General features: G+C 36.2%; 2 long non-coding RNA genes across 6 annotated transcripts; both read right to left on the bottom strand.

Annotated features, from left to right (window-relative positions):
- Positions 1–4,632: 4,632 nt before the first annotated feature.
- On the bottom strand, positions 4,633–6,316 carry LOC116405470. Its single transcript, XR_004218605.1, has 3 exons — positions 5,839–6,316; positions 5,703–5,753; positions 4,633–4,860 (listed from the first exon to the last, which is right to left on the bottom strand). It is a non-coding gene; the product is annotated as an uncharacterized LOC116405470 (long non-coding RNA).
- Positions 6,317–6,711: 395 nt separating this feature from the next.
- On the bottom strand, positions 6,712–21,683 carry LOC116405464. 5 transcript variants are annotated; one of them, XR_004218595.1, is made up of 6 exons: positions 21,460–21,683; positions 21,295–21,367; positions 12,003–12,112; positions 8,631–8,689; positions 8,336–8,523; positions 6,712–7,231 (listed from the first exon to the last, which is right to left on the bottom strand). It is a non-coding gene; the product is annotated as an uncharacterized LOC116405464 (long non-coding RNA). The 5 variants fall into 5 exon arrangements; XR_004218596.1 differs by lacking the exon at positions 12,003–12,112; XR_004218597.1 differs by lacking the exons at positions 21,295–21,367; positions 21,460–21,683 and adding an exon at positions 21,105–21,126.
- Positions 21,684–22,089: the final 406 nt, after the last annotated feature.

Below are 22,089 nucleotides of genomic sequence, written 5' to 3'. Positions count from 1 at the left end.
ATTTCCTATGGCAGTCACGCTTCCTTCCTGCCCTCGCCGGTTTGCCGCTTTTATTACCTTTGCCTGAAAATTAAACATAAGAAGGGTGAGTATTTAAATACTCAGTAAGAGACTCTCTACTAGTCCCGTCAGAGGGAAAATAAATTGTTAACGTTCTATTGGGACACCCTGTACGGTCGCAGTCTGTGATCCCGTAGGATACACATCTCAGTCTAACGCCCGAGGGACGTACATATCAGTCTAGTGTTCTGCAGAAACACATATCAGTCTAATGCTCCCGAAGGTGCCAAAATAAATTGGTAATCTCCGTGGGACACCTACAAGTACACATCCCAATACAATCTAACAATTTTCGTTCATTCCGTTCAATCCATCTTTCAATTACTTCAAAACACAAAGTTCTTTCTTTCCACGTCCTAACAGTCAACTTATTTTACTTCAGTCATATGTCTGTCAATAATATGCTAATACATCAGTCAATCAAACTATACAGTCAACACACCCCTCAGTTCATCAGCACACAGTCATACTTTAACGTAACGTACACCAATCTAAACGAAAATCACAAGTTCACATCTGCATCTCATACAAACACAATCTACAGTCTTCGTCCTGTCCACATACACACACTTATATATATATTCCATGACAATCACGATATACATTGACGTCAAGTCTACTTCAATTCATATGCATTCATATATATTTTCAGTCAATCCACAGTATACATTTAACACATACAATTCACAGTCATAAGTGAGTCCAGTAGAAAATCCCTTACCTCAAAGTTAGGGAAGCTCCTTAATCAACTAACGTCCTCGAAACAATCCTAAGCATAACAACACAAAATTCAATTACTTTCACGATACATATGTCACTTACTTTCCTCAACGTAAGTTCCAACTCACCGATATATTGGCGAACTGAACCTTTTGTGAATGTAAGGGAGCCTAACGTTACTCCCAACACCTCAACGCACGAATGTCGAACTCGCAGCAAAAATCCTAAGTGTGGGTCGGTCAGCGGTCGGCCAAAGGGAACGTGGCGGCTGGGCTTCACGGATGGAGACCGTCGCGAACAGACCGCGAATCTAACGGTTACAGCAAATCTGAACGGTTACAGTAAATCTGAACGGTTACAGCAACTAGTCGGCCGACGTTGATAGCAGGTGGAGCGGCGGTTGTGAGTGGGGAGCGTGGTCGATGGAGACAGAACCGGCGGAGACGGTTGCAGAACCGTGGCTTCGACGGAGACAGAACCGGCGATGGAGACGGCAGATCGGCGCGCGGGACGACTGCTGCAAGGTTGCTTCGCGAACCGGAGATGGAGACGGCAGATCGCGCGCGAGACGACTGCTGCAAGGTTGCTTCGCGAACCGGAGATGGAGACGGCAGATCGGGCGTTCGGCTTCAGTAGGGAAGATGCGGCGATGAGGCTGGGTTTGGACGGAGCGAAGAGGAGAAGAGAAGAAGGAGATGGCCGGCGGGAGATGGTCGATGGCTTGCTGCGAACAGAAGGAGAAGAAGAATGGAGGTCGGCGGTTGCTGCGAACTGAAGGAGAAGAAGAATGGAGGTCGGCGGTTGCTGCGAACGGATGGGGGTCGGTCGCGGCGCTGGGGGGAAGAAGAAAAGAGAAAGAGAAACGGAAGAAGAGAAGTCTCGGGGAGGCGGTTGCTGGGCTGAGGCGGCGGTTGCTGGGCTGCGAACGGAGAGAAGGGGAAGGGCGCACGGGGAGGAAGGAAAGAGAAAAGAAATGAAAAAGAAAAAGAAAAAGAAAAAAGAAAAGAAAAGAATATATATAATAAAGAATTTTCTTTTTCTTTTTTTTTATTTAAATTAAATAAAAATATATAAAAAATAAAAAAATGTATATATATATATATATATTTACCTTTGGGGCTTTACAATGATGAAGTAGTTTGACTATACTAGGAATGGATTGATTAAATGTTTATAACGGACTAAGGGAAAATTGTTAGCTTTGTCGATTGGGTAGTGTGCCTTGCAGGTGTCCTACGGGATCACCACCTGTTGTGCATTCTTCGAGAGCACTAAATGTGCATTCTTCGAGAGCAATAGACTGACATGTGCATTCTTCGAAGCACTAGACTTACATGTGCTTTCTGAAGAGCACTAGACTAATATTTGTGTCCTTTAGGGCATTGGACTGATTATGTGTATTTCTACATGATCACAAGACTTTTAAAGTGCAGGGCACCTCCAATAGGAAGTTAACAATTTTATTTTTCTTCTAACAGGATCAGTAGTGGGTCTCTTACTGTTTATACTCACCCTTTTATGTTTAATCTTTTTCCGCGAAACTGCCATAGGGAAATGTCCTTCAAATTGCTACTTTATATTTTTTTTATTTTGGTTTTCTTTAGTAATTGAGACTGTTTTGGGTTTCATGATTGAACGACTTTTATGTTCTTGAACTTTCTTTATTATCGATACTTTTACACTTTCAAAATTTTATTTGAAATAGAGCCCGAATAAAAACTCTTTAATGTTGTTAAAAAATATATATTTTTAAATTATAAAGTCTTATGGTTAAAGGACGAATCTAGTCTGAAAGTAATAACTTCAGCTTAATTCGAAAAATTAGGTCGTTACAATCTATTTTGCATAAAAGAAATTTTGGTTAAGAAAAGCTGTTTTTCTTCTACATATTTATAACTCTCTTTCTTTCATTGAGTAGGAGACGGGTAGGAGAAAATCATAGGATTCTATTAACTTAAAAAATATTAAATTAATAGAAGTTTCAAATCAACTAACTAATTAACCATTAATCAATTAGTTAATAATTAATTAAATCATATTTAATTAATATTTCATTTAAATCTTATTGAATGAATATCTCTCCAATACCTTATAGTTTTATATTAATTTAATTAAATCAAATTTAATTAAATAATATTAAACTAAACTATTAATTAATTAATAACTAAATTAAATATTTTATATTTAACTTAAGTTAAATTTGAATCATATTCTAATATAACTTTATCTCATAACTAAATTAAATTTATATAATAAAGTTTCATTAACATATAAACTTTATATTATAATGTATCACTGTATATTATACTAATTATACTAATTTCCAAAATAAATTTGAATATTTCAAATTAGAACCAATATAAATAAATCACATTATCATTTTGTATCATCCATTACTTTGTATTTAGTCATACTAATTGGATCAACCTAATACATAAAACAAATATAGAAAAATTAAAAAAAAAAAAGCATGCACAAATAGAGACAAATAGACATTGATAGCTATCTATCTCTATCTATCTGAAACAAGCACACATAAATTGTTATATTTCTCTATCGATAGACAAAAATAGCAGTCTATTTATATCTACCTGAGATACAAACATTAAAAAAAAAAAACCTTACCAATAAAATTCTTGACTTTATTCTAAATGCAACACGTTCTCAGCCCAAGAAGTCAAACAACTCTTCATTGTAAAAGTAGCTTTACTTCTTTCATCAAACCACTTTTGCAATACATCTCTAATTGAACTAAGCATGGTAGCTACAGGTAGTTCTCTAAGATCTTTAAAAACTAAATTTACACTGTCTACACAATTTGATGTCATCATTCTATATATGAAACTCATTATACCTGAGATAGATTCAACCAATTTATCAAAGAACCTTGGAATCAACATGTATGATTTAACTGTGTCACCTTTTAATATCTTTACTATGTGTTCTTTTGCCCTCCAAGCTTTCTGCTAACTTATATTAACTCCAAGATTTGTACATGCCTTATGCACAATTGCTTTCGGAATGAAACGATCAGTAGACATGAACCTGAACTCATCTATCAAGCAACTGTCAATTACTGTTGAAGAAGCTTGCATATGACAACTAGTATTCAATGAACGGTCATGTTCATAATTCTACTTATCCATCCAATTGAATCTGTTCACATATTAAATCAACTAGAGAATTAAAGCTGACTCGGACATCTACCAAAATTTCAGCAACTAAGTAATTCTCATAAATATTACATCCATTCCATTGACCTCCATAAAAAACAACAATAGGAAAAGACATTATAATCTGTAAAAAAAAAAAAAAATTAAGTATTTAATTGGGATAGAAAGAAATAGATAGACATAGATATACATTTATTACTGAATAAAAGAATAAAATGTACAAAATGATAATACTAAACACAATGCAAGAATAAGTAAACGATCGTGCAATGAAATAATATACATTAAACGATCCTATTAACCGTGATAAACGACCATTTAACAACGGTAAATGATAATATTGATTAAAATAAATTATCGTGTTGACATGGGTACACGATCATATGATATTGGTGATCGTATTGAATAGTGTAAACAATCGTCTTGTTATCGGTACACGATCGTGTTAATATTTGTAAGTGATTCTATTGATAGTGGTAACTGATCGTGTAATTCCATGTAAATTATCGTAAAAAACTTTAAACTATCGATCTTTATAATGAAGTACATAATTCTTACATTAATACTTAAAATTTGTTGTAACGATCCAACTTTTCTAACTAAGTTGAAGTCATTAATTTGGACAAAGAGACCTTGATTGACACAAATTATAGTAAAATTCACTTGAAATCATACGATCAAAGAAAACAAACTTAAGTTCGGGCCCTATTTCAAATAACCAAAACTTTAAAAGTACTATTTACAAAACAACAGTTCGTAAACTCAGTTCCATCACAAAATTTTTAAACAACCTCATGTACAAAGGAAAAACAAGAAACATAAAGCGAAAGCATTTGAAGAACATTCCCTTATGGCAATCACGTCTCCTTCTTGTCCCTCGTCGGTCTACCTCCTTTGTTACCTTTGCCTGAAATAGTTAAACATGAAAGGATGAGTATAAACATACCCAATAAGAGACCCGCTATTGGTCCCATTAGGGGAAAAAGAAACTGTTAACTTCCTATTGGGGTACCCTGCACAGTCACAGTCTTGTGATCCCGTAGGATACACATAATCAGTCTAACACCTCAAAGGACGCATAAATCAGTCTACTGTTCTGCAGAAACACATATCAGTCTAATGCTCTCGAAGGATGCACATATCATCTAGTGCTATCGAAGGATGCACATATCAGGTGGTGATCCCGTAGGACACCCGCAAGGTAACTACCCAATAGAAATCTAACAATTTTCCCCTCAATCCATTCTAAACATCTTAACACTCATTCATAGTACAGTCCAGCTACTTCAACATATAATCCTTTCACTTAACACCCTAATAGTCAACCTATCTCACTTGAGCCCAATGTCCGCCAGTAACATATCAATACATCAGTCAATCAAACTATATAGTTATAACACCCCTCAATTCACCAGTACACAGCCCTACTTTAGTATAACCTACACCCAATCTAAACGACAATCACAAGTTCACATCCACATTCCATACAAACACAATCTACAATTGTCGTCCTGTCTACATCCATACATATATATATATTCCAGACAATCACAATATGCATTCAACATCAAGTCTACATCAATCCATGTATATATATATTTTTTTTCAGTCATTCACAGTATACATTCAACACCAAGTCTACATCCATATGTATATATATCGTTTTGACATCTTTACTCAATCAGAGGTAACTATACAGACAGCACAATTCAAAACTATAGGTGAGTCCAGTAGTAGAGAATCCCTTACCTTATAACCTTACTTAAGCTTCTTTTTCAAACTAAAGTGCAACGAACCGACCTAAACATAATTGAAGAGAAATCAATCACTTCCACAAACAATTTAATCCATTCAATTCACTCTATATGTAAATTCCATAACTTACCCAAATTGTGGAGAATCAAATTCTAACGGAGACGGATCGGTGCAACAAATAACCGAACAATTCAGATCTAAACATACATGGCGTGACAGAACTGGAGTGACTCGGGCTAACGGTTATGCGACGATAGGAAAAAATTTGCTTGACGTTCGGTGTAGGTGGAAGACGGTGGTGAAGTTGATTGGAGAAGGAAAAGAGAAGGAAGAAAAGAGAGATTATGCATACACTGTGAGAAGCACACAAAAAAATTGAAAATAAATTGAAAAGAAGAGAGAGATAAGTCTGAGGGAGAAATATTCATTTCCTTTTCAAAGTGAATTGCAAAGAAATTTTCTCAAATTGAAAAGAAAGGAGAAATATACAAAGTCAGCCACCGCTTCTTCTCCCTTCAGTTTGCAGTTTTCGTCTCCCTCTCTTCTATTATTAAAATAAATAAATAAAATATCACAACCCGACTTAACACAAACTATTTACTCCAACTTTTTAAACTACAAATTTAATTTCTCAACTTTTAAACTATTTTAAACTTACAAATCTACTTTATTCATTTCTTCAGATTTATATCTAACAAATAAAAAAAAATCAAAATTTATAGACACTTAAAACATAAAATTGAAAGACCTATTAAACAATTGAAAGGTTTAAGAGGTAACTAGACAAACTTTAAAAGTTCTAAGGGAAAGAATCTTTTGTTTAACTATTACAGTAATTAATTTTGAAAATATGTTATTTTAAAAAACTACAAGTGTTTGACAACTCTTTGAAAGCTATTGAAATACTCTCAAATTGTATTTTAAGCAATTTTAATAAAAAGAAAGTCTACATAAAAAAATTACCCTTTTTAAAGGAACATTTTTTCTCTAATCACTCCAATGGAACTCAAACACGTACTTCAAGTTAATTCTGGTATCCAAGAATCAGTCTCATCCAACATAAACAAGAACATTCAACTTGATAGAACTTCATTACCTCATTTTTACAATTCCCAAAGTTACTAAATGAAGGACCATTCCTAAAACATACTTACATCCAACTTTCTCCATGAATAAACTTATCGTCTTTTATGTACTGATGAATATAGAGATGGAGCGATCAGAGTTTGTTTATGTACCAAATTAGAGTGAGTTGAGAAAAGAGTGGATTTACACAAGGACGAAATGGCTGGCTGCTGCTTGTTCAAAACTGAAAGTTAGGGTGACCTTGTTTCTCATAGGGACTCAGCAAATTGAGGGGCCTCCAGGTCAACTTCTGGTCTCATTATACATGCCATTAGCCATTCAACGTTGAAAGTCCATATCCCTTTTTGTACGGCCACCAAGGCTTCCTCCACGTCTTCCTCACAAGCCACAAAGATCGTCTTCCATACGTTGTTTACTTTATCTAGCTCATGAATCACCTAAATTTTCAAGCATAATGAATTTGCCAAATGAGAGAAAAAATTATGTATATACTACAAGGAAATTGCAAGAATTCACCCTATCAAAAAATATTAAACAAATTCTTGTTCTAGTCCCTAAAATTTTCCATCTTTTCCCAACTTTCAAAATGATTCCTATGAGATATATTCCAATCACATATAGCAGAAATGACCGATGAGTATTGGATAAATGAATATTAGTTGATAAAATAATTTACAAAATACTAAAATCGTTAGTTGGCTACGTTTTGGAAGCTCGATGATTAAAATGGATGTTTTGAAAGTTCTAAGGCTAAAATGGAATTTAAATCAACATAATAGTAAGTTCAAGATCAAAGACAAGCTAAACAATAAAATGTTGCAAGCAGAAAACAATCTAATCATAATTAGAAACATGAATGTATGTATTTGTAAACCAAATCACAAAAAATAACTCCAAATTTCGATCTAGAGACAATTAAAAACTTGAACAAATTTGATAATTAAAGAAACACGGAGATGGCCATATGACCCCTTGTGCATAGACTTTTTACATTACATGCTCAATTCCTAGGATCAAAACAAACATAAATATTAAAGACTTAAGAAGCACATACACTCTAGTTTGGCTAGTGTATCAATAAACAATATGTATGGAACACTCGGAGAACACGTGTTGAACACTAGTTAGTACAGTAGATGTGTTAGACAACAAGTATTCCAATGCAATAAAGGTCAAGATTGGTCACACACACATATTAAACTCTTGGCTTTGAATAAGTTTTGAGTGAAGGACAAGCTTATTTTTAAGCATATAAATACATAAACTTATTGACTTTGAATTTCTATATAAATATGATACATACTTTTTAAATTATATATATTAAAACTGTGTTCTAGCACTATCCTATATTTTTTAGAAAAAAATGACACGTCACCATGTCTATGATTTATTGACCCATGTCTAGAATTCGTATACGTGCTTGTTTGTTGAGAACTTCACGTCTTCATTAGATGGGAGGATAGCCATATTATAGTGGTTGTATATGTAATATAGAGAACCAAACCTAGTACTCGAGATTTGTACAATAACAGAGAACTTACATTTCCACCGGTTGACTTGACTATCAGGGATAGAGTTTTAGGTGGTGGTTGAGCGTGAGCTGATATGCAAACATCATACCCTTCAAATAAAGCTCAAGAACATGCTTTTGCCCTGAGAACTGCAGCTTTTAGGCTGGCTCGATACTTCGATATGTAGTCATCATCATTTAGTATGTAAGGCAACTCGTCTGCAGATCAATAAGGAATTAATCAATCACAAAAATTAGGTAGGATGAAAAACATAAGTGGAAGAAAATACATTACGCTTTGATACTAGCAAGCCATTCGAACTTACCAACAAATCTGCCTTCCCGTTAGGTTTCCTTTAACCAACTGGAGGAGAAAATCCAAGCTCTGAGTAATTTGCAATTAACTTGCAATTTTAGTAACAAGATATAGTAAAAATTATGAGCAAGAGCACACTGACACACTTGAAGCCACATGGTAATGCATATGCTCGATAATCATTGAGAACATTAACAGGAGAAAATAAAGTTAAGAACAGTAGCTTGAAGAACAAAAAACATTCTACAACATAAAATCTTCAAAAACACATTGCTTAAAATCAAGTTTACTAATATAAAAGGTAAGATATTACGTTCCACTCTCCACACTACTGAAGTTCAACATTTCACATGAAAGAAATGAAATACTACTCTCAAATATAACTGAAAAAAGCATAAATGGGTAAAGAAAAAGCATAGAGAAATGCAAAAGAATCCTTGGCTTTGATATATTGAAAGGTAAAGAATATCAACCATAGATGCCCGGGAGAAGAACTCCTACAAATACACACTTAACGCAGATTATCATTCGCTAACATGAGACCTTCTAGAGGAATTCTGTTAGGATACTTCCAAACAAGAACAAGATCTTAATTTATTATAATGAACTATAAGAAAATACAAGATAAAACCAAGTATAAGGCACTTGGAACCTCCCTCTTGAGTACTCTCACCCAAGCCCTAGATCACTCCCCAGAATTCTCCCCTCACTTACCCTCCCTCCATTTATAATAAGATGTAACCACACTTACATAATAACTACTAGTAACTTTCTAAATATCTAATTACCCTTATACCCCTAACCTTATAATAATCTAAGTATCTAACATTACCCGATCCTTCAAAACACCTTGTCCTCAAGGTGTGCTTACAAACATGATCAAGGCCCCTTTCTCTTTTTTCTCTTTTTAATTGCAAACAATCCCCAGCATTCTGCTCTTCAATGTTGAAAAAGAAATCCTCCCCTTCGGCTTTGAAAAACTCTTGATTCCAATAAGGTCCATTGACTTCAGCCCACAAAGCAGCCCAATGTACTTGAATTTTCCTTTTCCAAAACACATTGTCTTAGTTAACCCTTTGCATATCACCAACAAGTGTTTAATTTTCAAACTCTTCATCTCTAGTGGGCTCGGCCATAATCAAAGTGTTGCGTCAAGACCAAAATCATATTGCCGCCGGTTTCATTCCTAGGACCCACCTACATACACGTTTTTCTTCCCTCCTATTTTTGGAACTCTCCACCCACTTCATCTACAAAATGATGTGCCCCCAATGTTTTATTTAGAATAAGTTGAAGCTCATTTAGAGTAAGTTGAAGCCCACTTGAAATAGTAAAACCCAAGATTGTTACTTTTGTCCTAATCCTCTTTCCTACCAATTTCTACCACGTCATTGTCACCATCATGTGTGCAGCAACTTCTTCCTCGTCACGTGATTCACCCCTATTCCAGACCACCTTCTCGAGCCTCTGTAGACCGGTAACTGTCGGCTTCTTCTTTCTCCATTGCAACCAGCCATTTTGTGTTTCTTTGAGCAACAAATTTTTCTCCACTCGCGTCTTCATTTCGAGCCTCACAGGTAATCCTCGTCGACCTTCCTCTATAGTTTCTTCTTGGTCACTCTTTGCCATCCTCTTCACCTTCGTTGTATAACCGTTGCAATCGCGTTTTCCTCGATTCTTCTATGGATTTAGCAACTTCTTGGAATCCATCGATTTATGGACCTGAAGATTCCAATCCGTTCTAAATAAACACAATCCAGATCAGTGCCACTGAACACAGGCATTTCAACCTTCTTGAATTTGCTATGATCGTTCGAGTTTTCATCCCTTTTAAAGTTGTTTGTTTTACCTTCTACCTTGATTTCCTTCAATGTCTTACCTCCACCTTCGATGATACTCTCAATCGTTGGTCCTTTGCTCGACGATCCTTCCATTCTTCCGGAGATTTTCGAATTATCCTTCTGCTATTCCTTCGATGCATTTAGCAACCGTTCTTGTTTTTCCAACTAGATGACCAGTCTTTCGATGCTTTCTGGCAAGGATAACAAGTTTTATTCAATTGCCAGCAACTTGTGTAACTCCACTTGTATCCCCGAGATTTCCTTATCAGAGGTCTCCAACTTCTCTTCGATCCGTTTTTGTGCTGCTCTATCGTTCTCCCAAGTTAAAACGCTCTGATACCAATTTGTTAAGATACTGTAAATATACGGCAAGTGTATCTTACTTTATTGAATTACCTCAACGAATTACAGTATAGAGAATAAAAAATCACTCACATCTACTTCCTAAAGGCACACTCCAGTGAGGATCACAACAAAGAACAAGAAAAACTAAGAACAAACCGCAACCATGAAAATGACCAAAACAAACAATAAAAAGAACTTGACTTGGACCCTCTACTTCTCCCGAGCACGAAAGACGGCAGCCTCTACTTCTTTGGAATATTTTGTCCCCTTTCTCCCTCCTCTTTCCTCCCTTTTATTTTGCTTTACTAACAAACTAATGGGAAAGATCTCCTCCGATATTTTCTCCTCCTATAATCTCTCCTATATTCTCGTGTGGGTCAATATTACCCTTTTTAATTCTTCTACTGTATTTAAATAATATTGGAGACATATACTTCCTAACAAGAACAAGATCTGAATTTATTATAATGTAACTATAAGAAAATACAAGATAAAACCAAGTATAAAGCACTTGGAACCCTCCCTCTTGAGTACTCTCACCCAAGCCTTATATCACTCCCCAAAATTCTCCCAACTTACCCTCCCTCCATTTATAATAACATGTAACCACCCTAGTTACCACACTTACATAATAACTACTAGTAACCACACTTACACAATAACTACTAGTAACTTCCTAAATATCTAATTACCCTTATACCCCAACCCTATACTAATCTAGGTATCTAACAAATTCCATAACATAATGTATTAGGGGAAGAAGGAAATCGAGGATAAAAACACTAGCTAGCCAACAAATATCTTTCATTAGTGAGCTTGAGCCATTTTACACGTAAAATGGGAAAAGTAAGCCTGAAACCCAAATTAGCCTAATGGTTGTCTTAACAACCACTACCCACCATCACGATAGAAACAACTGAGAAGGAAGAGCATGATACAATCCAACTCAAACATAAGAATTGATTTTGATGTTTAATTAAAAGTAAACAGGCAGTAGAATAAGAAACTATGCCCTTTTAGATCTAGAAGGTTCACAACAATTTCCAGCCTAAGCACAACTACGAGGCAATGGAAGAATAACGACAAAGGCCTTGTGTGCATGGAATCGCTAACTTTTGTGCAAATGAGATGATTATCGGTATTCAAAGGCCAAAAGGATACATAGAAGAGTGTTCGTCTAAGGTTGCAAGACTAACCCTGAAAAGAGAGCAATACAAAAATTTAGAGTTTTCCGCAAATTTCCTGTAATGACATGAGTGCTTGTACTCCCATCAGCAGTGAGAGAACCACCAAGCTCCTCAATCATCTGAATCAGAAAACAACTGCACATTAGAGCAGTCACAATTTGGAATAAATAGAACTTTTTATTGTTAGAATCTTAGAATATTTATGAAAAGTTTATGGGAATATTTTTCTTAATTCCTAAATATTTTCCTTTTTTATTCCTCTGTATATTCTATTTATTCTCCCTTGTACCTATTGTATTTTTCATCAAAAAATAATAAGAAGAAAAATATAGTGGTTTTTCTCCTGGTACACAGGTTTCCACATAAAGTTCTGTGTTTATTTGTCTCCCTTTCAATATGGTATCTGAGCAGGTGGTCCAAGAAGGTCTTGTGTTCAAGCCTCGCATTGTCGTTTCCTCCCCAATTAAAATCCGTTTCCAGTTGTTGGGCCTTTCAAATATTTCAAGCCCACAAGTGAGGAGAGTGTTGGTGATATATAATTGAATTTTCTTTCTTTTTTTAAAAAAGGATACGAGTCTCACTATTATTAATATAAAGAAAGAGACAAAGCTCAATGTACATGAGGATTATACAAAGAGCAAAAGGGAGAGGGAAGATCAACAGGCGCATCCGGGCATCTCAAACTAGGTTGACACCCCCTTAGTGCCCTCAAAACATCCAAAAAGCGACAACACAAGATCAAAACAAAAAGCCACAAAAACAAAGACAAACAAAATGATAAAAAGAATCTTTCCAAAGCAAAATCATAATCCAAGGCAGCATGCTGAGAACAAAGAAGAATAAGCCTTGATTGGTTGAGCAAAAACTGTTTGAAGCAGAGGGTTGATCCGAAAGTTCTGATCATCACAATATCCTACGTCGAAGATCTTCTTTTGCATTACATTTTCTAAAATTTCCAATCCACTCTGTTAAAGGCCTTTTCAAGGTCTAATTTAATGATCCATCTTTTCTTTTTTCGGATACTATAGACCTCCACAGTTTCTTTTGCTATTAAAATAGGATCCAATATTTGGCACTCTTCCAGAAAGCCACATTGTAATGGAGAAGTATGTTAGGATTCTAACAATAAAACACAAAATATCCTAACCAAATGGCTAAACAGAGGCAGCACTCTGTAATTCTTTATTTATGTAAAAGCCAAAACACATTCAACTGTAGTAGATATGAAAAATAAAGGATGAACAACATAGAAAACTTACCCAGCTCCTTTATACGGGGCTGGATACCCTCAGGCTACAACAGCCTTTACTCTCCTTGAAATAACCAAAAAAGACCTAGCCTCCCCTACCCCAACATTACATATTTATACCTCTCTCTCTCATCCCTCCTGGCGGGCCCCACCTGCACGATCCTCTCCCATTATTCTCTCATCATTGGTTGCTAAGGAATTTCCCTTTCTACCGTTCCTTTTATAGGTATAGATAATAGGAGGTCTTACAAAGTAATACTGGCCTGACTTTCTTTAATCTTTCTGCGAGAACCTTTCCAAACAACTTATAAATTAATGTTGAAACAACTTATAAGCCACACTGTAATGACATTCCTTCTCTTGACCGAACTTCAATAATCGACAACTTATATTTATCCACATAATCAGCAAAACTCTTAATCTGCCACTAGCTTCAAACAAAGACCCAGCCAATTCCTTTTAAACTCCATAGTGCCTTTATAATACAACTGGCAATCTCTTCTCTTTTGGTCTCCGGAATCAATGCTCTATCTGGATTAGCTTTCTTCAAAAGATTTTTAATAGCCAATTGTTTCGAATGGCCCATGAATCCTCTAGTGTTCCATGATATAATCTCCATCTTTGCTACCTCTGCCTTATATCAATTCAATTTCACATGCTGCCAAGAAAGGATACTTGCTGACCTGCACAAAATTTCTTTTTATGGGGAGGAAAACAATTTAATAAAATCTGGACCGAGAGAGTCAATGTCCTCTTGTTTCTCTGTCTCTGATTGAATTATTTCTTCCTCAACTGGTTCAAATTCTGCACTACTTAAACTGGTGACTGATTCAACTTCCATGAAATCATCTTCTAGGTTCTCAACTTTTTTGAGACAAGAAGTATCTTGCACAAAATTAAAGAATGAACCAAAAAGTTTGGAGGAGGATTGAGAAAATTTATTACTTAAGGAGGAAGGCAGTACTGACCTTTTGCCAACTGAATTTGGAATTTGTATCTTCACACAACTTTCCTCTAATAAATCAGAATTAGCCAAGCTCATCCAAATGTTGCGAAAAGAAGTTCTCCCTTTGGTATAGGTCTTGAGGTGCTCATAAATTTTTTGGCATGTATTGGAATAGCTTTCATTGCAGAGGATATTTTAGTCTTGGGAGAGGCTGGTAATTTTGGTTGAGAACTGAAAACAGGAGATGGCCAGCAAGTGAAGTTCCTTGATGGAGGAGAGGACTCTGATTCTTCCTCCAATTCGTCAGAATACCAAAAGCCATTGGTATTCTGATTAATAAAATTCTTGGGGCCTACCATCTGTGTGTCAGATTTTAAAATGTCTGCAGATACATTAAGTTTGAAAAAATCTGGTTGGGGAGGGCTAGGTGAGCTATTTTTTTAGATAATAAAATACCGGCTGGCTGCCTTTTCTACTTTCAAGGTCTGTTTTTCTCTCTTTTCTGTTGAAGTCTTTTCCCCTTCTAAGTACGTGGAGATGCCAGCTATACCCAAATTTGAATTTTGCCTTCTGAAAATTATTTTTTCCGGCGAGGATTCAAGGTCTGAAACTCTTTCCGGTCGAACAAGGTTTTCTTCTTCATCATCCAACTTCCTAAGTGCTTCGAAAGGATTTCTTGAGATGGATGGGCATTCTGTTTGAGAAAATTCAGGTATCTGGGAGACCATCACTTTGGAGCCCTTCATCTAAAATCACTGAATTTATTCTACATAAATCAATAGGATTGGAAAAATCACTTTGAAATAGATCAGATTGGATTATTACAGGAGCTTCTAAGGGTTCAAAATCCCCAAAATTAAGGGAAAATTTTCCTCAGTTCTCACTCTTTAATTCTATAGTTGCTGGTAAAAATCCGCAAAGATTTTTCCAAACTTTAATTCTTGCTTCAGAGAACTTGATCAGATTGAGTGTTTCTAAGATTATACTTTCTAGTCCACCAAAGTAGCTTAAGCTTAAGGCTATAATTGAATTTTCTTTCAACCACCAGCTTAAACTTTTTGGTGAATCGGTGGTTTAATATTTATATTAATATTTTATAAAAAAGTATACAGCTAATGCCATATAAAATAAATAAAGAAATACTATAAAATCTACATCCATAAAATATGCATGTGAACACATATCAGAAGATGGATATTCGTAAGTTAGAAAGACCGATAACAAAATGTCATAATTAAACAACATCATTAATATTATGGGTAGTTTCAAGCTTCATTTGTCTATTCTAGGTAGGGATATTGAATAACTCTTAAAAATAATATAAAGATTGAATCCCTAAACTTCATGTGCTTGCTAGTATACAACCTAAAAGTTCAACAGTTAAAGAAACTGATTAATCATTTTTGGCAGGATGTCAGATTCGCCTTTCGAAATCCTACATGAGTAGAGCCAGCCAAATAAGCCAAGCCTCTTAAGGAATATGGAGAAGTTCAATGACTGGGTATGTATATGATAAGCCTTAACCTCAATTTTATTTGTCAATAATGGAGGGAAGGAATCAAAAGCTTCTCTAGCTCTCCCAATTATTCTAAGAAACCTAATACAAGGTATGTCAAAACATACCCTCCCCAAACAATCATAATAGCATTTATATGAAAGCATAAAAGACTCATGGCCCCCTTAACTAGCAACATTCAGACCAACAAATACAGCTTCCCATCCTCCTCTCCTGAATCCTTTCTTGTGCCTACGGGTGTACACCTTCACTACCATGGGCCTATCAATATTTAGAGATCGTAGAGGCTGTATGAGCCAAGGAGCTGGAAGAGTAGGATTAGGGAAGTGTGGAGTTTTCCGCTCTTTGTTTGGCCAAAAGTGTTTGTGGACTCCCGACAAGAAAATTTCAATTTTATGCCTTATTGACTTCGTATGTCCTAGGCCCTAAGAGTTCAAAACTTTCTAGATTTCACAACTTCTTGGACCACTCCTTGTGCCAAACACCCCTTTAAAGAATACTAAGCCAAGGATATAAAACTTCAATACCATCAATAGAAAATCTCATAAAAGAAACATGAATGATGAATATTTTAGAAGACTATAAATTGGTACCGTACCTTCATGAGCTGAGTTTTCTTAGTTTCGTCTGCAATGTTCATCAGCATAATTTTAAATGATTTTCCTAATGTGTTCTCTTCAGAATTGAGGTCCTCTGATGCCACATTTACACTTCCAAATTCTTGACAGAAATTTTGTGTACACTGATTGGTTGGATTTTTAGGATAAATACTTGATAAAATCTCATGCTTTGAATTGGCTAAAGAGCATCCTGGAGAGCAGGTATCGTATACATCACTTTTAGGATCAAGATTTTTGTTAGAGTGGGAATGGAAATGGTCCAGATTGACTCCTTTTACTTTCTTTGACTTCAGGGAAGAAAGTGATGCTTCCCAAACTCTCTTTGCGCTATGTTTAGAGCAAGAACAATGTGTCTCATCCAAATTACCAAGAGTATTGGATAATTTTGCAATACTAGCTGTCGTGTTGTTCTCTATTTCTGCAAAAGAAACCAGACCGTTGCTGTCATGCACTGCATCCTGGTTTAAATAAACCGTTATGAGATAATTAAGCAACATATGGAGAATAATTTAAATTGTACTATCTTGTGGAACAAAACCTGAATTACACATACCCTGAATTTCATTTTCTTCTCCAAGGGGCACTAAAGTTACAAACTCGTCATGTTGAAAATTCAAATTTTGAATGGTATGCTGATCAGTTGCATTTGAAACGTTGCAACCTCGATTGGCAACACTGATTCTTGCAGCATACGGGGCTTCAGGCTTTAATAGAGAAAGTAACTTTGGAAAGTTAGTCGAACACATTGAAATTCCCTGAATGTGCGAAATCCATGGATTTTATTACACATCCCAAAGGTGAACGACTTTGAGGCATCTTGGTTATAATCAATTGGTTCTCGAAGTACGCCACCTTCATCCCCACTACAAAACTATGTTCTGTCGAGCTGATAGCACACTTGTTCTTTAAGAACGTCTTGAAGTTATGGAGAGTTCCATCAAGCATTGTGAGTGACAGGGATGGTAGATTCATTGGTACTCTCTGGACCGAACTATTCGCCTTCTTGGGGACACGCCTAAATATATCCTTAAGCTGCCATCCTCAGACGAATGGCCAAACTGAAGGATTCAATTGTATGCTTAAGGAATATCTACGACATTTTGTTGATTCTGGACAAAAGAATTGGGCCTAGTTGATGGATGTGGCTCAATTTTGTTTTAATGCACAAACTAGTCTATCCACAAGAACGAGTCCTTTCGAAATCTTGAGTGGAAGACAACCTATACTGCCTCATATTGTTGATCATCCTTATGCCGGAAAAAATCCTCAAGCTCATAACTTTACGAAAAAGTGGGAGAAGACTACGAACATCGCTCGAGCATACTAAGAGAAAGTCTCGAAGCGTATGATAAGAAGCATCATCCTCTCAAGTTTTGAGCGGAAGACCAACTCTTCATAGAGTTTAAAGCAAAGCAAATTTGATTTAGAGGACATCAACATCAGCATCTCACCAGAAAATACGAAGGGCCTGTTGAAGTTCTGAAGAAAATTGGAAATGCATCCTATAGGGTATCGTTGCCTGCATGGATAAAAAATCATCTAGTAGCTCATGTGAGCAACTTGAAACCTTACCATCAAGATCCAGATGACCAGTAGTGCAACAATGGTGTATGGTCATCTAGTGACCTAAAGCAGAAAGACGATAAAGAAATGGAAGAAATCCTTCCTAAGAGAGTGAGGAAGGGTATACCCATGAAGAAGATACATGAATTCCTACTGAAGTGAAAGAACCTCCATGTGGAAGAAACACGTTAGGAATGTGCTGAAGACCTTGGAGCGTGAAAGAAGAAGATCGAGGAATTCTAGCTTCGCCAGTCGACAGGGACGTCAATTGTTTAAGTGGGGGAGAATGTAACAAGCATGCTTGTCCAAGGCGCTGTTTACTTATGGCCGCATGCCCAAACACCCCCAATTTACATTGTTTTTATGTTTTGTATTTAGTTTTACTTTTTGCTTTCCTTTTTATGTCATAAACCTTGGGTGTGACTTGGCTTTTTCTTATGCAAGCCTACCAGAACTAAAAAAGTCTAAAATGTACTATAGATGGGACATAGTAGTTGAATTCCTGCCCAAGCCTTGTTGCACTCTTCGCAATCAAAGTTTTTCTTTGCAATTGACAGTCTTCAATGCTTGCTTTAACGATATTTTCATTGAATTTCTTTCTCCTCACGTTTTATAAAACATTTTCTTAAGAACGTGAAGAGAGGCTACATCGTATCATGTGTTTGTCCGTGGTTTCTGGATTTTGATCAGCTAACTTGTTGTCTACGTAAAACAAGTGCAACATAATCGCTCCTCTCGTGTTTGAAAGCTCGCGATTGTGACACAAGAAATGCACTAGCCAAGAATGCACACGAGGAGGGCTACACGAAATGCCAAGCACGCAACCATGTGAGGTTCACAATGTGCTTGTGTGTGAGGTTAGCACGCGGGCATGCCCAACACGCGTGAAAAGCCTCTTGTGAGATTCACACACAGTAGCCAGCGCCCAACCAAGGCCCTACTACACCCACCCATTCGTGCCAGGCAGTGTCATATTGCGTGTTGAGCTATTTTTGGTAATTTTTTGTGTTTTTTAAGTATACTTTTGATATTTTATTGGCAAAAGATAATTAATTGTACTATTTTACCATTATTTCAGGGCATGAGAAGATCATACAAATTTATAAACCAAGGATTTGAGCTTGTATCTATGAGTGGAAAATGTTTTATTTAAAGTGATTTCAAGCATGTTCTTAAGTCATGATTTATGACGGATTTATGATAAAATGTTTAAGTTATGTTATGAAAAGTCTTTCAAGGGTGTTATTGTTTAAAGGTATTTATTCAAGCATATTGTTTACTCTTCAAAATGCATAATATTCAAAATGTTTTCCCACTTTCTAGGTAGAGATCGTGTCCTCTAAGCCTAACTTGCTACTACCTGTCTACTAAAGGATTTCATTTTGTTATCATATGTGTCCTGTTATTTTGTACTAATGATAAATTAGTCTTTTGTGCTATCAGACTTAGGCTTTTGGGAAGGTTTAATAAGGTTTTGTTCTAGATAAATAAGATTACGTTTTTTCTATGTAAAACTTGTCTAAGGTTGTTAAATGAAAAAGGTTTAGCCCAATTGGTTTTAGTAAAATTTATGTGTTATGTTTCCGTTGTTGTTTAGAGTTTAAAGGTTTAGGCTAAGGGTTAAATGGTGTCGTTCTTGACGTGGGTGCTATCGATTGGCTTCACGCCATATCTCGAGCCACGCAAGTAGGTTCTCGTGGTGGGGTGTGATAGCCTTAGTTGGCTTATTAACGGTTAAAATGTAAACATGTCCATAACAAAATAGTCGGGCGAGGCCCATGTGGACCGACTGGTAAAGGTTGAAGAGCAAATGCTCTACCTAATGAAAGTTCCTAACTCAATTCGCTTCTTGGAAACCTGCCTTGCTAATGCTATTAATTAAACCACCACCCAAAATCTTAAGCTAGTGATTAAAAGTAAATTTAATTATATATCACTAACAATCCCCCACTTATGGGTTCAAAATATCTAAAAGGTCCAACAAGTGAAAATCAATTTTAATTGGGAAGGAAACACCAATACAAGGTGTAACGACCCAACTTTTCCAAATAAGTCGAAGTCATTAATTTCAAATAAAGGACCTGAGTTTACGCAAATCTCAATCTCAAATAATTTCAATGTCTCAAAGAAAAAAAAATTTATATTTGGGCCCTGTTTAAAATAGCCAACACTTTCAAGAAAAGTTTACTAATTCGTGAATACAGTTCAACTATAAAATTTTCTAAACAAATCTACAAGTAAAAACAAAACATGAGAAACAAACATTAAGCGAAGCAAAATTAAAATATCCCCTATAATCACGCTTCTTCCTGCCCCTCGTCGGTTTGTCGCCTTTATTACCTTTGCCTGAAAAAATTAAACATAAGGAGGGTGAGTATAAAATACCCAGTAAGAAACCCTCTACTGGTCCCATCAGGGGAAAATAAATTGTTAACATTCTATTGGACAGCCACTGTACAGTCGCAGTCTTGTGATCCCGTAGGATGCATATCAGTCTAACGCCCCGAGGGACGTACATTTCAGTCTAGTGTTTGCAGAAACACATATCAGTCTAATGCTCCCCGAAGGTGCAGAATAATTGGTGATCCCGTGGGACACCTACAAGGCACACATCCAATAAAGCTAACAATTTTTCCTCTCAGTCCATTCTAAAACATCTTAACAGTCATTCACAGATCAGTTAAACATTCTCATCATATAAACTCCTTATTTAACCCCAAACAGTCGTCTTACTCTAATTATAGCCCAAGGTCAATAAAAAGTATATCATTACATCAGTTAACAAGCTAAACAATCATTCTCCTCCTCCAGCCACCAAGGGCACAACCATGACGTTTCCTCCGTTCACAAGCACACAACATAACAGTAATTATACATTCAGTCTAGACAACAATCAATCTACTAATCAAATCCACACTTTATATAAGCAACATCTACGAGATTCAGTCGTTTCCACATCCTTATCTTTGTACATATACATAACCAGACAGTCACAACATATACTCAACCACAGTCCACATCAACCCATGCACATATATATATTAATTTCTCCCAGTCAAACACAGCAAACATTAAACTTTAAGTCAATACCCAAACATACATCATAAACTGTCGTCCCTACTCAGTTCACAATATAATATTTCGGTCCATACAATCAATACATCTAATTAGTCAATATATCTTAATTTGTTGTTGAGTCCAATAGAAAATCCCTTACCTCAAAGTTAGGGAAGCTCTTAATCAACTATCGTCCACGAAACAATCCAAATAAGGGCAAACTGAAATCAAAATTCACAATTTGGTTGTGAATTTAAGTGATCCAATAAATCAAATCCTAAACATAATCAACATCTTTCTAAATAGTTTCAACCATTCAAATTACCCCATATGTAAATTCCACAACTTACCCAAGAAGTGGAAAATCAATTCCACTTCAACCTTTTGGAAAATCAAGGATTCGCTCACTGAATTAAGATGTACCTTCAAGAATTAAGCAATTCGCCAACAATTAAATCCAATGGTAGCATTCAACAAAAACCAAGAAACCAACAAAAATCATAACTTGTTCTTACCCAAATATGAGCCCAATGGTTCACGGGAAGGCAAAAATGACAATCAAGAATGAATCAAACTGCTGTAAATAGAGCAACACTGAATGCGACTCAACCGGAAAAGAAAATCGGCTTCAAATTGTAACTCCGTCTTCCAACGAGTAGAAGAACGACGACTTGATAGGGGACACGCAATTTAGGAAGAGATCGGCTACCGGTGGGGACACGGCGTTGCAGATCTGGATAACGGCACGGAGACAAAGGTTGCGTGGTGCTGGGCAGAGGGTCACACGGCACTGGGCGGAGGGTCATGCGGTGCTGGGCAGAGGGTCACACCACGCTGGGCAGAAAACAGAGGAGAAAGGAGAGGGGAGACAACCGGCGGTTACAGGTTCACGCGACGGCCTTGGCTTCGACAGACGGAAGGGAAGAGAGGGAGATGATCGGCGCCTGCGACAAATAGAAGAAGAAAAAGGAAAGAGGTGGGCGCTGCTAGGGTGAACGAGAAGAAAAAGAGATGGAGGACGCACGGAGGAAGAAGGGAAAAAATTCTTTTCTTTTCTTTTATTTAAATAATAAAAAACTAAAATATAAATAAATATATATATAATTATATTATCACATTTTCAAATCTTTCTCCCCCTTCAACAT

This window comes from Cucumis sativus, unplaced genomic scaffold (assembly GCF_000004075.3).
Source record: "Cucumis sativus cultivar 9930 unplaced genomic scaffold, Cucumber_9930_V3 scaffold107, whole genome shotgun sequence".
NCBI lineage: Eukaryota > Viridiplantae > Streptophyta > Magnoliopsida > Cucurbitales > Cucurbitaceae > Cucumis > Cucumis sativus.
This window is presented reverse-complemented; position numbering and strand designations above follow the sequence as displayed.